The sequence below is a fragment of the Phalacrocorax carbo genome, chromosome 6 (assembly GCF_963921805.1).
Source record: "Phalacrocorax carbo chromosome 6, bPhaCar2.1, whole genome shotgun sequence".
Taxonomy (NCBI): domain Eukaryota; kingdom Metazoa; phylum Chordata; class Aves; order Suliformes; family Phalacrocoracidae; genus Phalacrocorax; species Phalacrocorax carbo.
Genome location: NC_087518.1, coordinates 26,125,947 through 26,142,835, shown reverse-complemented (window position 1 = coordinate 26,142,835; position 16,889 = coordinate 26,125,947). Strand labels below are relative to the sequence as shown.

At 40.2% G+C, this 16,889-nt stretch overlaps 1 protein-coding gene across 5 annotated transcripts in view; it reads right to left on the bottom strand.

Moving 5' to 3' along the window:
* RAF1 (Raf-1 proto-oncogene, serine/threonine kinase) overlaps nt 1–16,472 on the bottom strand; it is a 45,424-nt gene extending 28,952 nt beyond the window's left edge. Inside the window, exons 1-2 of one of the 5 annotated variants that reach the window (XM_064454324.1) lie at nt 16,216–16,472; nt 5,519–5,574 (exon numbers count right to left, since the gene is read on the bottom strand). The gene's annotated coding sequence lies outside the window, so the exon portion shown is untranslated. The remainder of the gene's footprint in view (nt 1–5,518; nt 5,575–16,215) is intronic. The other 4 variants (XM_064454321.1, XM_064454325.1, XM_064454323.1 and 1 more) reach the window with 4 other exon arrangements.
* Between the last annotated feature and the right edge of the window lie 417 nt (nt 16,473–16,889).

Genomic DNA, 16,889 nt, shown 5'->3' with positions numbered 1-16,889 from the left:
TAAAACATGCCATTCCTTAGCTCTCCTTCGTGCCTAAACTGAAGGCTATCGGTTCTACACACACACTCCAAGGAGTCACCACTGAAGGAAGACGATGAGAACTTGGCTCAGATTTGGCCTTGAGTGGACAGACATGCAAGTGGCCTAAGGGTAGAGGGGTAGGGGAGAAGAACAGGAAGTTTAGAAGATATTTGCAGTCTCCTGGGGAGAGACAGGGAATCCATGATGATAAGCTGCTAACCTGCTCTCAGCATTCATGGTACAGGGCATGTGGTTGCTACGGTGGGGCCTGTTGAAGAAACAGCACTAATCAATTGTCCTGCTGCTGACTTTTGCAACCCTCATGTGGGATGATAGAAGGCTCTAGCTCCTCAGAAATACCTCTTCACTCAGGCCAAGAAGAGTCCAGCCAAGAACACTTCCATTTTGATACTGCATGGGCAGCCACCAGATACGTTCACTCTCAAACCTCGTAACTGTTCTTATTTCAAATTATTATCACAGAAGAATATCTGCTTCCTAAGTAGTAATTTATCAATGATTTACACCTCTCCCTTTGCCCTCTAGTGTAAAGAGAGCGAGCTTAAAAAATTTGTATGAATATATGCAAAAACATCCACTTTGAACTCAAACAGCTCACTGCATACATAGCTATGAGGTAAGAGAATTAGCATGGCAACTACTTGACCAGCTTTGAACTGGAAAAAAAAGTAATCACACAACATAATATTGCACATATGTACACGATTTCTAGTTGGTTCATCGAACACGGAAGCAAGCAAAACAGAAGACAACAGACACTATTTCATAGGACACAGGTTAGTTGCATTTCTGGCCACCTTAACAGATAAGATGTGCACAGCATAGGTTACCATTGACTGCCCTGGAATCTGTGCCCTAGCATTGATTTGTTTATTCATTTTGGGGTCTTTTGCTCCAACCAACATTTGATGAAAGCCATTTTTAATGAAATTAAATTCATTTTCTCCAATTCTCCCAACCACACCAATTCACTCCATTGACAAGATGTCTGACATGCTCTAAAGAGAAATTTAATTTAAAATAAAGGAGGAAAGATTTTACAACAATAGCTTCATAAATTCTTAGTTTGTCTCTTCTAGAAAAACTATTTTTTCTTCCTTTAACTGAGTTATAAGCATGTTTCTGAAACATAATCATTACCAGATATTAGATTTATGTTTATACCATGCTCAAATAATCCATTGCCAGCTGAATATTTTCATGTACCTTTCTAGAGTTTTTCTTCCTGCAACTCTTCACTTTCGTGAACATTACTTCAAACAGCCTGGCTACAACTGAAAAACTACAACAGCAGCATTCAAAGAACAGCTTAAGATATTAAAGTATGACCATATCAGTCCTCTTGTAGATCCAGTACTGCTAGGAAACTGATACTGACTTGTTTCATATTAAACGTTCAATCTGACCAGGGAAAAAAAAAAAAGAATCTCACCCTATTCCTCCACCTCCCAGAGTTACACTGCGCACTGTGACCAAGACCACATTTTAAATTAGTACTTTTTGCATAAATTACAGATTTTGAGTGTTACTCACTTGAACAAACATTAAAACCAAATGCACAAAATAGCTGCGCAATGCGCACACCTGACAGTAACAAATTCCTACAGATCATTCACTCATACCCACTCAGATTATACACTCATATCATTCATTCATATCCAAAAGATATTTTAAGTTACTTTAACTTTTTCCAAGACTAGCAAAAAGCGTTTTGTCTGAACTGTTAAAAATTTCAGTCTATCTCCCTAAGGAATGCTGAAACTGGTAAGGACAAAGCCTGGAAAGTTTGCAGGATACAAAGCTAAATTCCTCTCAGCAAGGCACCTAAACTCTATAGTATTTCCTTTATTTCTGAAGCAAACACCAAAGCTTTTAAAGAAAATATACATACAGTTCCCCCTCCCAACACACACGCTGCCATTTTTATCCACATGAACAATTAACAGCCACACTCATGTTTAATGAAATACAAAGGCAAAACACCACAGAAGAAAACCCAGAATCCTTTCCAAAATGAACACTTTTGTTAGAAAATAAGCTTCAAAAGTTGCTTATAAAAGAATTTTTCATCTCCAACACAAGACGACCAATAATACATTTAACTGTGGCCTTTTCTCAGTTCCCCTCCCATACAGTAATTCTCAATTAATTTAATATTGCATGGGTGACCCGTTGTCTGGGGAAAAAAAAGGAAACCACACCAAACACATCTATTGTGACATATAACAGTATTTTTTAAAAGTAGCTTTTCATAGCAGTATAATACAAATATGGACCCATTTCTATATTAATAAAGCTGTGATCAATGTAAATGTAAACGTAAACACAGGGCATGAGTTAGATTCAGTCTAACAACCCAAGCAGATTTCTCATACATCTGCAAGGCTGCAGTTTTTCCTTTGAATGTCCATTTTGAGAGATCAATGCCAAAAAGCTAGCTCCCTCCAACAGAACTGAGAAAAAAAAAAATTAACAGGAGGAAATGCTATTGTTCAGGGGCAGGAGGGAAAACAAACACAAAAATCAACACTGAAAGATTACACCTAATTTCTGCCTCAATTATCCTGATCTTGAAAGAATCTTTTGTCACCTTTTTCTCTATTTCTCTGAACCATTCATTTCTTAGTTATTACTTCAACCATTATGCTGCTAATGTAACTTTGAAGTATTTAAGGAAAAATTAACATTGATTTTCCAGTAATTGGGCTCTATGGAAAGGAGAGCACAAGGAATACAATTCTCAGTCTGGCACACTTTCAGATTGATTAATCCTTTGCAAGATTAATCCCCTTCTGTATTTAAGAGTAACTTTCACAGTAAAACTTTGGTTAGTAAGCATAAACCAAGTCATACCATTTGGCTGTACTTTGCGCTCTGGTTAGTAGGTATTTGTCACCAAAACTATCTGCACCTTTGGCTGTTCTGTGCCTGCTCTCTGTTGATTAGAGCAGCTGCAGGCTACTTTTCCTAGCCAATTTTTAGGAAGATCCCTTTGGTTTGTCCCTTCCCGAGTCAGTCACCCTTTTCTTTCCACATAAAATTTCTATCAATGCAGAGCTCTAGAAGTTTCCCTACAAAACCTCAATTCCCTCATCACAGAAACAGAAGCACAGAATGCTCTGCTTGTATCTAAAAGAGCAACGGGATATAGAATCCAAATCCTTCCTTTTCCCAAAGCAAAAAAGCAAACCCAAGTAAAAAGAAAAATGCAGCAGGTATTCCCAAGCACTCAATCAGAACTTTGTAAAATTTTAGTTAATTATTGTTGATTTATATAAATTCACAAAAAATTATAAAATTCCTACTACAACATCTGTGAAAGGAAAAGGCACGCAAAGGAAGTACAAAAATTTTGCACATACATTTTGTACGAGTTTTGCTAACAAAGCAAAAGAACTCTACCATCATGGGGTAAAACCGCCACTTTTATTATAATTTTTATCTTATAATCAAAATTGATAGAACACATTGAGTGACCACCTCTCAATATTTAACATTATGAAGACTATTAAAGCTGAAGGGATATTTAAGACATCCTCATTTTTTAATTTGGTAAGTTCAGATACATTACTAAAAATAAAAAGCATACTGAACACTGCTTTCTTACAGCTGATTGTATCAGAATCATATTATACGACACTCTTGTCACACTTAGACTGCTTGTTTCTTCACCATAATTTTAAATTCTTCACAGCAGAATCCTCCAAAGATTTATAAAGACAAATCTTTAAAGCGGATCTTGCACTGCAAAAGTGGAGCTATGAGTTTACGTGTGTACTGACATTACACAGGCGAGACATTTTGGACAAGCATTTTTTTCCCTCCCAAGACTTTCTATCAACTGTACATACATTCCAACACACGTGCCTATTTGCATTCTGAACTTGCTCATGCTTGAATAGTTTCAAGTACAGATGAAAGCCCCAAACTGTGTTTAGTTGCCTGGAACTCATCCACTTTACAAGCAAGGATAAAGTTACTCAAATGTCAGCAATCCACGAAATGCCCTTCCCACACAAGTTTTCAAGGATTAAACAAAAGTGACTGAGAATCCCAGCACAAAGAATTACTGGCTCTGTCCTCCGCCAGTTGCACATAGTAAATGAAGTAATACTGAGGACACCACCACTCAGAACAGATCAACTTCAGTTGGTATGTTTAAACCAACTTCAGTTTTGCTGAAGAGGAACACAGCCCAAGATTAGGTTATTCAAGTAACTGATGGGAGCTGCCAGTTATACAGGCTAACTGTACAGTTCAGACATACTACAGTTACTGTTAAAGTATGATTGCAAAATACCAGACAATGCTAGATGACCTGTACAGTTAGCCAGATAGCATGTAGTGATCCAGCTAAATCAAGAGTTCGGTGTTCTGTGCATTCACTCAGGGCAGCTTTAGACTAATAAATTTAGTTTATTGAATGTGGGCTCGGTGCCAGAACCAGCAGTGCCACTGGGAAATCAATTCTGCATTTCTAAGAGCCTGGGCATGGAAACAATGTACAGATTGGGGGTTGGGGGGTAGGAGGGAATAGGGGCAATAGCACCAAGAAACAAAGAAATGTTTGGAAGGGACCTTGAGATATTTTTCTGCAAGAAGACAGAAAAAATGATTCACACTTATATTTTATAATAAAGTGCACCTGGGAATAGTTGATCACATGTTTCTGCAATATGAACTAAATCTAACACGATACTACTTGAGTATTTTAGTTACAAACTGCCTGGAGAGCTCCACTAATCATTTTATTGTTTCCTATGCACTGGTATTTATAAAGAAGCCTGCATAAAATAGGAAATAAAAACTGAATGTAATTAGAAATTACAGATTGTATACAAGCAGTATGACTTAGACTATGTCAAACATTTATTGTCTTGAGTGCCTCCAAAAAGAAATCATACTCCATTTTAACTCTATCTCACATTATCTTACTAAATAAGCCCATGAAATTACAGTTCTGGATTGGGTGGGTTTTTATTTATTTTACAAAGTGCCATAATAGACTTTTTGTTTCAGAGGTACAATGTCAGAGAAGAAAAAAAGAAACATTATTGTAAGATAATGTCACAGACACTATTTACATTATGTATGGATTATTCAAAACAGATCTGTAGTTGCATGGAAAGGCAAATGCTATTTGGAGAAGACAGGCAAACAAAGATCTTAAGTTCTAAACTGAGGAGGGGCTTTCCCCCTGCAAAGTAAATATCCATGCAGACTGACTGAAGTAGGAGCTTAAGTTAAACATACACTTCTGATAAAGCAAACACTGAAACAACTGTACGCATCATATCAATTTTGTGGAATTTCTCAAAAAAAAAAAAAGCACATTTTAGTAGCAGTGAAGGAATATAAGAACAGAGCTCAGCTGTGGTAGGTGTCCCTTCCCCCATGAAAGACCCAGGGACCTTGGCAGAAGGAATGGGGCAGGGTAAGGAGGAAGGGAAAGATAACCAGAGAAAGTTATTTATACCTTTAGTTGTCCTTTAATCGAATGAAGTCTTATGACAAAAGAATGAAGTACATCATCTGTGGAAGGTAACACAAAAATAGAAGATATTTACTATTTTCACAAACTTATATACATGCACCTCATAGCAAGTTAATAAAAATTTATTTTGTGAATTACATCAATAGTAAAGTCAACTTATCATCCTTTTACTGTTAGAGTTTTCAGGGCCTTCTAGCCTTTCATTGTTTTATGCAACATTTCAGTGTAATGCAACACACTGTGTAAAGCCAGACTGCATGACAACAAAATGCTATCCCAGCTCAAAATAATCTCATTCTAATACAAGAACATCATGAAGATTTTACAGCTTAAAAACTCACTGAAGTAAAAATTAACGAGTTGAATACTTTCTTCTCAGACACCAGTTCCTTACTTAAAGTAGAAACACTTTGCTGACTCACAAACATTATGACAAATCTTGGATCAAAAAAAAAAGTAATAAGAAGCTAAGCCTCTGAAGGCTATCTGTATCTTGCATATAAGCATTAACTGCAAGAATTCCTAGGGAAGCTGAAGAAGTCTTGATTAAAAGACTGGATGCTCAGATTAAAAACAGACATGCAAGTCAAATGCACAAAAATATTCACTAGATAGCATTTTACCATTCACTTTCTTACCCAAAGTTCCTATCCTAATTAGCAATTCCAAAAACAATCCCATGCAGAGACAATTAGAGAAGGCACAGAGGCAACACCATCACAGACATTGAGGCTGGAAGGGATGTCTTGAGATCATTTAGCTGAAACCCCTCCTCAAGCAGGATCAGCTACAGCAGGCTGCCCAGGACCACAGCAGCTGGGTTTTCAACATCTCCACAAATACACACCCCACAGCCTCTCTGTGCAACCTGTTCCAGTGTTTGACCACCCTCACAGTAAAAAAAAAGTTTTTTCTCATGTTCAGATGGAGATCCATGCGTTTTAATTTGTGCTCACTGACCCCTGTGCTGTCACTGGGCACTAGTGAGAAGTCTGGTGTCCTCCTCTTCAATTCCCTCCCATCAGTGTATTCATACACATGGATAAGATCCCCCAGAAAGTTCTCTCTTCTCCAGGCTGACTAGTCCCAGCTTCCTCAAGTCTGTCTTTATATGAAATACAAGAAAATACCCATTAAAAAAATCAAGACGACATCTTATATTGCTAGCTCACTTTTGGTTAGAAGTATTGTCTCTCCTGGATAGAGCAGGCGGCAGCGGGGAAGCTGTAGTGATTTTACCCAAGACAGCAAACTCCCAAAGACTAACAAGAAACCAGAAGAATGCTTTGGGATCTCCACCTTGATCCCCTTAGTAATTTTAAAACTAAAACCTACTTACAGTCTGAACTGTATGTTTATCCTGCTTACTGACTTGCATACCTCTCTGCAGCAAACATTTAGGACTGTGCCATACAAAATATTGTGAATATTGTTTCCATCAGGGAAAAGATAAGCAGGGAGAATGGGGAGAAGGGAGGAAGGAATGCTATCTTCCGCACACCAGAGGAAAAGCTGAGATCTTTAATCGTAACAGAAGACAACCAGTCAGCAATAATGACATATTTAGGAAATAATCCACACTGAATCAAGGTAGAGGTGGTGGTGTTTATTTTTAACAAATTACATTAGAGGAATAAGGTGTGGAAAGTGATGTGACCAGAAAATAGGCGGGGGCCAGAAGCAGAGAAAAACAGGGAAGATCAAAAACACCATAAGAACCACAAGAAGCAGCAGAGGACCAGAGAAAGACATCCTCATACAAGCCAATACGGGCATGGGGGCATAAGGGGGAAGTGTTGGGTTTGTTTGTTTTGGTTTTTTTTGAAGTAGCTAGGTTGAAAATTAGCAAACTGATAAAAACAAGGATATAGTTGTGATCCTCACATTTAGCTAAGAGGTCAAGACTAGTTCCTGAGGAAAACAAGAGCTAAAATCTGAGCTGAAAAGAATCCGAGACAAACTTTGAGAAAATTAGTCCAGTCAGTATGACAGATAATGTTAGATGAAAGAGAAGAGAGAAAATGAGTGTGGCAGGGAAGAGGTTTTACGGACTGAAAGCCTAAAGCACTTTTATTTTAAAATCAGCCACAAGATTCGTAGATGAGATTCCTTTTTCAAGAAGAGAAGGCATAGCATAAAACCAGTCTGATGGGTTGAAGAAATAAGTACAATATTCCTACCTGCAACCAAAGTAATAGCTGTAAGGGAGTAAAAAGTAATGTATTTTTCTTGACAGATAAGAGGTACATGAAAACCAAAAATCAGTAAGAACATTTGCTAACAGAACTGGCAACAAGGAGGGTTTGAGAAGCAAGTGATTTGACAAAAATACCAGCTGTTATTGCAGATGTGAGATTCAGTTAAACCTGAGAAGTAGAATTGTTCACCTAAGACAATGGCAATGCCAAGGGAAAAGAAAACAACCCTATACTGGAGGAAGTTTGCCTTCTTGCAGGATTTCCACTTGAGACACTTCACAGTGGAGAAGGAGCAAGGGAAGCAGGTGTTCTGTAGGAGGAACACTGAACTCGCACAAGTCAATCACTGATCATACTTCGGCGTCAAACCACTGCTTTTAAGAACTTAAAAATTCTGCTACAAATATACACCTAATTGCACAAATAGCCAGAACAAAATTTTGAAACAGCGTTTTAAAACAATTGGTTTACGTTTCAGTGTTGTCAAGTCACTTTTGAACTACATGCTGAATGTTTTAGAAAATGCACCTGGACAACACTGTATGTAAGATCAGGTAATCACAAACATTAGACATTTCAGTACTGTGATTCAGATGGTCATACATCTGCATATGTGATACCCTATCTGTGATACTTCCACAACTGAGCCCCAGCATTACACTGTTATGGCGTTCTTGCTGTTTCCTCCAGTTTTCACTACAATCAGTTTGGCAGATACACCACTCTGTCACTGGCTATGCTGAAAACCTGTTCCCAGAAAAAAAATATTAAATTCATTTTCTATTGTGTGAAGGAACCATCAGCTTAAAATTTAATCAAAACCCACTAGGCATTTTAGAAGTTATGACAAAAACTTCCTACTACACTTATTACTGGGCTACACTGTTAATTCCCTGTCTTTAAAAATCACATTGCCTATTTAAAGTCTCCACATGAGAAACTCAGAAAGACAAAACACTCAATATACAAAGGAAACCAAAATTTTAAAAACCCTCTGCCAGACATAAAATATGCAGACAGAAGTGAAAGAATATCTTATAGTTACAGCAGCGGTATTATTTGTGGTGACATAAGGAAAAATATTTTCTAGTGTAAGACAACATTAGTCTCACTCTGATAGGTTTACTGAAAGTTTTCTTCAGAGCATACAGCACTTCTGTAAAGCAAAATAGTTCCAGGTACTGTCCTGTAATTCAACATCACAAGGGCAGATCTTACTGGAATAGGTAAAAATAGCACGAGTGGACATGCCAAAGGAGAGTCTTTCCACTATATGCCCAGTGCTTAGATTGCAACATCAGCTGGCTCTCTTTTTATAACCTCTTGATTGCCAGTGAACAAGTTACACAGTCAACTTAAAAGGTTTGAGAAATCTAACAGTAAGCTTTGGAACTCACTTCCAGCTGAAATCAATCCACTGTATCACTCTGACATGAACACTTTATTTCAGCATGCTGTTATTGCCTCTGTAAGCTTTATATTTGCTTCTAAAGCACTTAACATAGATGAATGATGTAATTCAGAATACACTTTATTTTTTGTTAAATGTCAGCATAAAATTAGAGGCTTGCACACTTTGTTGTTTCTTTTGGCTGCAACACACACTGGAAGCTACTTAAGTTACTACGCTCTCACAGCCACGCATGTGCCATCCTCCAATTAACCTGCTTTGGCCCATTTCTGCAGACACACCCCCGCAGGTCCAAACACCCTGGAACAACCACTCCCTAGCACCTGAACTCTAGATGGGCTTTTTTTCCATGTTTCTACATAAAGATAACAACCACCACAATATGAATGTTTAAAACTGCTAGACCAGTGATCAAACAGAGATAGAAATGTTGTTTTGCTAGAAGAAATTCATGCTCCTTAGCCAGCAGCTTCACTTACAGATGACTGAAATTGCTTAGCTTTCTAATTAGGTACAAGGGAAACCAGTATCCTCCCATCTTCAACACCACAAACAGGTTTCTGCCTGCTCATGCCTAAAGATCAGTATTGATTGGACATGGCTTCCAAAAGTTATTGGAGAGGCAGATGGGGAGGGAAAACCAAGCTATAAAACAGCAGGATGTCACTTAGCTTGCACAGTTACTATTACATTTTTTCCCCCTCAGTCTAAGAAAAACTATACTATGATAAACATATTTAACTCTAAGTTGGAAAGTGCTGCCATAATCAAAAAATGTTTCTTATTTGTACACGTTGGGCCCAGTACTGTGTGCCCGTATGAAGAAATATACACAGGTCTCATGCAAACTCAAAAGCACACAGATTTTAGGCACATTTATCATGCTTAATGCATGGGTTTTAATACAGGTTTTACAAAAAGAACTCATAAAATTACAAAGATGTGCCCAGATATAGAACTGATTTTTAAAAAAAGTATTTTAATGGACTTATGAAATAGATTAGACCCAAAGGAATTCAAATTCTATCAGAAATTATTAAAAATAAGAAAAATATTTACCTGACATTAATCTTGGCATTAACAATTGCCAGGTAAATTCTGAACTTCCAGAATTCTAAAAAAAGCTTTTATATTATGGAACCTAAAATTGAAGTCATAGCCTATGTCATAAATAGGATCAACTTACAGTGAAACTTAGAAGAACATTTCTAAAACAATGTTTAAAAACAAAAAAGTCTAGTTGTTACTATATATCAAATCCACCTTTTCAACTGGAAGCTAGAGAAGTAATTGCAGGCTCTTTCACCCCCACCTTCAGTGGAATTAAAATCTACCTTGTTTCTTTTACCAGAAATTTATAAAAATATTTTATTTTCTATCACAATCACTTGGGAATAACATAACTAGCGTTTTTATTAACTAGTGTTTCTTCTTCCCAGCAACACTGCCACCATTGAAGCTTCCAGTCTAATGGTCCTCCCTACATTTGCCTTATTACTTTGTAGGACTATCCCTATCTGTTCCCACATTTCTGTGACAATTCCATGCAAATGAAAGGGAGTACACGTATCTTCACATTTCACTATACCTCCTTCAGTTTCACCAAGAAACTCTGATGTAAAATCTCCCACATGGTTTCATCTACACAGGGAAAATTTTAGAGTAAAAAGGATGATAAAATACTTGGTTGTCCAACAAGCAGTCACAGTGGGGAAGACACTTCATCTCTTCCACAGGTTGTAAGAGAAGAAAGAGAAAGCAGTGCCTCTTGTGGTATGCTAACAGACCAAAAAGACCACCCTAGAAAATACTGAAAGCACGACCAGACTTCCAGCAAACACTGAGAATAGAAGAAAGTGGAATATGCAAAAACTAGCTGAAATTACTGATAGAATTGACAGGGACATATACTTGAAGCAAACCACTAGCAAAATAAAAGACATTACAGAAAACTAAAAAGGAAGATTAGTCATATATTAAAGTTTCTCAGTATATACCTAAACGTTAGCCCTGCAAAAGTATAAAGGCATTAAAGGCATCTATCTTCTATTTGCCCTCTACCTTGCGTCTCCCTCTTGCTAGTCTCTCCTCCAGCTAGGTGTTCCTAAAACATTCATTTTCAAAACCCTAGCTTGTTCTATAGGGAAAAAATTTATGTAACAGAAGACTATAATGGGGGCTCTGAGCCATTTTCTAAAGTCTAAACCTCTGAGCCAGCTTTAATTAATATGGTTAACCCCATGCCACACCCAGCTGCAAGTTAGTGAAGCAACCTCCCTCTAGCTTGTGAACTAAAAATATAAAGATGTCTCAACTGCTCTTAACCGATACTACGTATTTCAATTGGAATGCAATATTAATTAACACCCTTTTGTCAGCTGTTTGTCAGAAATTAAATATTTTAGGGTCAAACCAATAGCAAGTACGCAACGTAAGCTGAAATCTGAAATGAAGCAATGTAATGCAGTACTAAGAAAACAGGCAGCACTACCAGAATCAACATCTGCAGAGCCACAACACAGCGAGTGAAATGATTCCAGAGAGCAACGAAACTGAGAAAAACAACAACATAAAAAGGGGCTTGTATCAGAAGAGCTGGAGATACAGGTCCCATCTGCAGATTTTCAGATAGTGCAAAGAAAACAAGGCAGAGTCACATACTCACCACATACACAGATTATTTGCAAGGCAAGTCTACAACTCTTCTACTTCATGTTAAAACCAATCAGCTTTGATGTAACTGTGCTACTGCTCTGTTTCATTTATGCAAGTGTGCAGGATACATTTGGAACATGCATAGGAGAACTGGCAGAACATACACACCTGCAACTGCCAACAAATCCAATGACCTGCATTTGCCACCGTATTGTTCTACAGAAATCCAGACTTTTTCTACGTTAAAATCTAAAATGCTTGTCATTCCCCATAAGCAAGGAAAAACCTCTGGAAAATTTAATTCAATCATATTGACTATGTTGCTTAAAACCCTAAAAAAAACGATACTCACATAGACATTCTATTTATTATCAGCTATAATTCTTGACTCTGCTGTCTACCACGAAAATGCTTTACTCATTTACAAATGACTCAAGAACAGCGCTTTGTTTATCCTCATCTACTGTATGCATTGCAGCATTTCAGTACACAAGATGACCATATTCTATTAAACTGTAAAAGGTCAGTACACACTGCTGCAATAAAATCAACTTAGTGTGAAACAGATTACATTTATAGTATAAACGCAATATTCAAGTCACAAAAGGAATAAAGGTGCACCAGCTGTTTTTCAAAGCAAAATTGTTTATTAAAAAAATAGCATATGCAGCAAGAGCCAACCAGGCACTGAGAATTACTGACAGAACATTGTCCAAAACAGACTTTCTTTTCAGAAAAACTAGGATCACTAAATACATATCTGGTTTACCCATGCAGAATAAGTTGCATCTACTTCATGCTGTCTCAAAACTCATGAGCTAATGCATGCTCATTGCTAAAATACCTTGTTAATTTGCCATAAAGCTAGCATTTTTACCTGATTTCCTAGTGGTATATCAACTCCTCTTTCAATTAATTTCTAGAGCTGACAAAATATTTCCATAACCTGATTCAATACACAACGGATGTAATTCATACCAGAAAATACTAAAGGGTTTTGCATAAGCAATTACACAAAATCAATCAAAATAGGTACAATGCAGATGTAAACACATCTGCTTGTTTACAAATTAAACTTATGTGAAACTTACTGAAATTGTGCTTAAATTACCATGCTTAAAATTAGAGTTAAATCACATTTTAATCTTGCTTTGACTATTTTTGTAACTTCCCCAAATAAAGATAATTTTGACTTATGGAATTTGATGTTTTTAGGAGAAATAGAACCCCAACTTCTATTCCTCTTCACACAGCTACACAGTCCTAAGATTTCTGCATTTTTAACTTAGAAGATGGTCCAGGAACTTATTTCTTACAAAACAATCACCCTTTTCAATTATTCATTTGTTTCAAGCTGAATTTGCATGGAAGTTCATGGAAATTCAACTGCACAAAAACACACTACCCTTGTTTCCTAGGCAATCATGCCACCCAGCTGTCCTGCCTCTCCTCCAGCAACTCTTGGGCATGCTAGCTTATTTCAACTAAATACTTAGGCAGAGGCATCAAGAATACAAAATTCCCCACAGGCTATGAAAACAGGAAGCCAAAGTACGGAAGAATCCTTCGTTCTCCTGGCCTCTGCATCAGCTGGGCCACCACAGCACAAACCTTTGGTGTGCCAGCTGCAGCAGCACATCACCACGTGACAAAACCAAACCAAGAAAAAACCCTCCCTCTTGCCTAGCTGGCAGGCCGGGAAGGTAGACAAGCAAGGTAAGAACTGAGGGACAGGAGGAGGAGAAAAAGGTAAGGCAAATATCAAGGATGGGAAAGTAAGGGGTGCTAGAAGTGTTACAGAAGCATGTCAAATGGAATGACTGAAGGTGTCATGGAAGAGAAGGACAGTATATCTGCAGCAGAGATTATCAAAACAGATTTGTATTTGGGTCTCTGAACTAGACTTTGTTAGTTCATTTGCTCTCATAACTTCATTAGGAATATTAAAATACTTTAAACATTCTGTATCCATAACACAAAAGTGTATTTATCAGCACAACTCCTGCATTTGAAACCAACTGATTTTTAGACTGACTTACACAGTGAGTAAGTCGAACTAACAGCTTTTGGTTCCCATCTCCTACAAAAGTTTTAGAACCAACAGCTCTCAATCTCAATTTAATTTGTTTTCAAAGACAAAAAACAAGGGAAACTTGTTTTTTCTTCAACTCCTGGTTTCCCAACAGTGAAAGAGCCAAACAAACAAACTGAGGGGAGGAGGGGAATACATGTCCCAGAAGAAACTGGTGCTGACTTAGCATACCAAGAAGTGCTGACCAATTATTTCCGTGGGTCATGTTTGTGGTTTAAAAAATATGAGTTATTTTAGTAAGTTGTAGTAAGTTCAGGCCCTAATTCAGCAGTAACTTCACATGGAATTTGAATAATCTTTGTCATCATTAAAGAATAAAAAATGGAAAATTTTATGTACACACCAAAGGCATTCAACTGAAAAACACAGTTTTCTATCTTATTTGGAAGGAAAAAAAAAATATTTTCTCTGCTACTTCCAGATTCTCTTTCAAAGCAGGTTAGTCAGCAGCGTTACAGAATACGTTGTCCAGTCCTGAAGATATTAAGTATGGCAAAAACCATATGAAGAACATATTCCAGATTTCTGAAAGCACCACTGCTCCAACCCAAGCAAGCTAGTTCACACCTGAATTAATAATCTAAAATTAAATTGCTCACTATATTAATCAGTCACTCATTTAATGATTAATTGTAGCCTTAGGGTTTACCTACAGAAAATATTCATTAAGACAAACTCAATTAAAGCCACTTCCATTCTGAACAGGTGTCCACAGAACAAATTTAACTCAACTGCCTGAAATTAACTCTCACATTCACCAATTTAATCTTTTCTTCTGCACCAACATGGTAGACATGTCCTAAAGGATGAGCGTGTCCATTCAAATTATATCCTAGTTTTACCCAATGTAGTGATCCTTTAGGCAATATTTGCAGGCCAGTTTTCCAGAAGCATTAAAATAAAAGCTATTTAAAAATAAGTCTTTTGTACAAAACTATTTTCAGGTATTTTAAGTTAGCTTCGGTTTTTGAAGAATCTTAGTTTTGCTTCATTGTAGACCCTTCTTGTTTTGCATACCTACAACAATCTACAATTGCATCTGAATGCACATGGTGCTGTAGCAATTCCACTACAACTGGTTTTGAGGTCTCATTGTTCCAGGTAAGGTCTCTGTATTAAACTGACATCACTTAAAGAAGGAAAAAAAGATTTACGCAAATTATTTAGCCTGATGTAGGCAAGATGAGCAATGGACAAGAAGTATACTGCTGTTAGCATGGGCAGGTTATTTGCGCATACAGACTGTAGATAAAGAGTCCATAAACAGCACAATCTGTGAGCCCTGGCTCTAGAATAACACCATTCACACATGGCAAATTTGTAACCGTTTAGAAGAAACTGGGAAACTAAAGAATCTTACTCCAGTTTTCAAACGCCTTTTATTAAACTGAATCTAAGTTCAAAAAAAAAAGGCAAGCAGCTCAAACCGAAGAATGCCTAAGCAGAATGCTTTCAGTTATACTAATACAACTTAAACGCGTCTTCCGTTCTCGGTTCAGAAGACAGTAGATCAAAGCAATAGAAAGGTGAGGGCGTCCCCACTGGAAGCAGAGGAGGGACAGAGCTGCCAGTAGCGAAGCGGGGCCCCGGGGAGGCCGGGAAAGCGGAACACCCACCGGGCATCCCCCCGCCCTCGCCCAGGCAGGTCGCCGTTCCCGGCGCTCCCTCCTGGACGCCCGATGCTCTTCCCGCCCGCTGGCTGCCGCAGCACCGGGCCGGGCGGTGACGGGCCTCAGATCCGGGCACACCCGCCTGGGCCCGCATCCCCCCGGGGGGCGGCTCCGGCCCCGGGGCTCTGCGCTGGCAGTGACAGGCAGCGGCCACGACACGCCTCCCCGCCGCCACGGGCCTCAGACCCCCCGTCTCCCATACCCCAGGCTTTTTGGCATGGGGTCCGGGCCGCCGCGCAGCCTCTCCTCCGGAGGCGGGAGCCCCTGCCCGGGCCCCGCGGCGGACGGGGCGGCCCCGCCGCAGGAACGCTGGCCCCGGCGGCCAGGGGGGGGGCGGCGCACACCAGACGATACGACCGCAAAGGGCTTGGCGATGAGCCGCCACCCGCAGGTACCGAGACGGCCGATTCCCCCCCTCCATCCTCCCTCGGCCCCTGTCAGAGGGTGAGCAGCCAGCCTTCTCCACCCTAGCTTCTCTCACGGCCGAGGCGGCGGCCGGCTGACTGCGCCTGGGGCTGAGCCGCCGCTGGGAGCAGCCGGCGCCGCTCCAGCCACCAGCACCGAGGAAGAGAGAGACGAAGAGAAAGGAGCCCTTCTCTCCTCCGTTCCCTGCCTTATCATCTGCCGCCCGCCGAGCCCGGCGCCGCTCCTACCTATGTCACTCCGTGCCGGTAGCTCCCTCCAGGCTCTCGTGCCTCTCAGCCCCGTTCGTTCCGTTCCTCATCTAAAATGGCGCCCTCACACTCAGCGAGACATTTATCCTCCGCCCATCGACCCGTCGGCACTCGGCTCCTTCCCTTTCGCCTGTCTCTCCTTCTTTTCCCATCCTCCTCCTCCCCGCCTCTCGGCCTGGCCGCGGAGCGCCGTGCTGTCGATAGAGCCTCCGCCCCCTCCGCGGGCCGCCATTTGGGAGCGGCGGCGGCTGAAGCGCCCGGGGCTGCCCCCGCCCGGCGGCGGCAAAGAGAGACGGGGCGACCTCGCTGCCTCCCGCCTTCCCCCACCCTTCTCGGGAACCGAGCTGTGGCGGGTGTGTGTGTGTGTGAGTTCTGCTGCCGAGCTGCCTCCCCTCACTCCCCCAGAGGCGCCCGCAGCGCCCCTGCCGCCAGCCTGGCGCGACAGTCCCTTCCCTGCAACGCCCCCCCCCCCCCAGCCCCGCCTGGGCTAAATCTCTTGGTTGTTTGATAGTTAATTAAATGGAGCGTATCGGCAGGGAGTCACTCCGGGTATGCGCTCCGATGGGGTCCCGCTGGCAGGGCCGCCCCCTCCCCAGCCGACACCTGCCTCGGCCGCCCTTCCATCAAAGAGCCCGTAAGTCTTACCTGTTCAA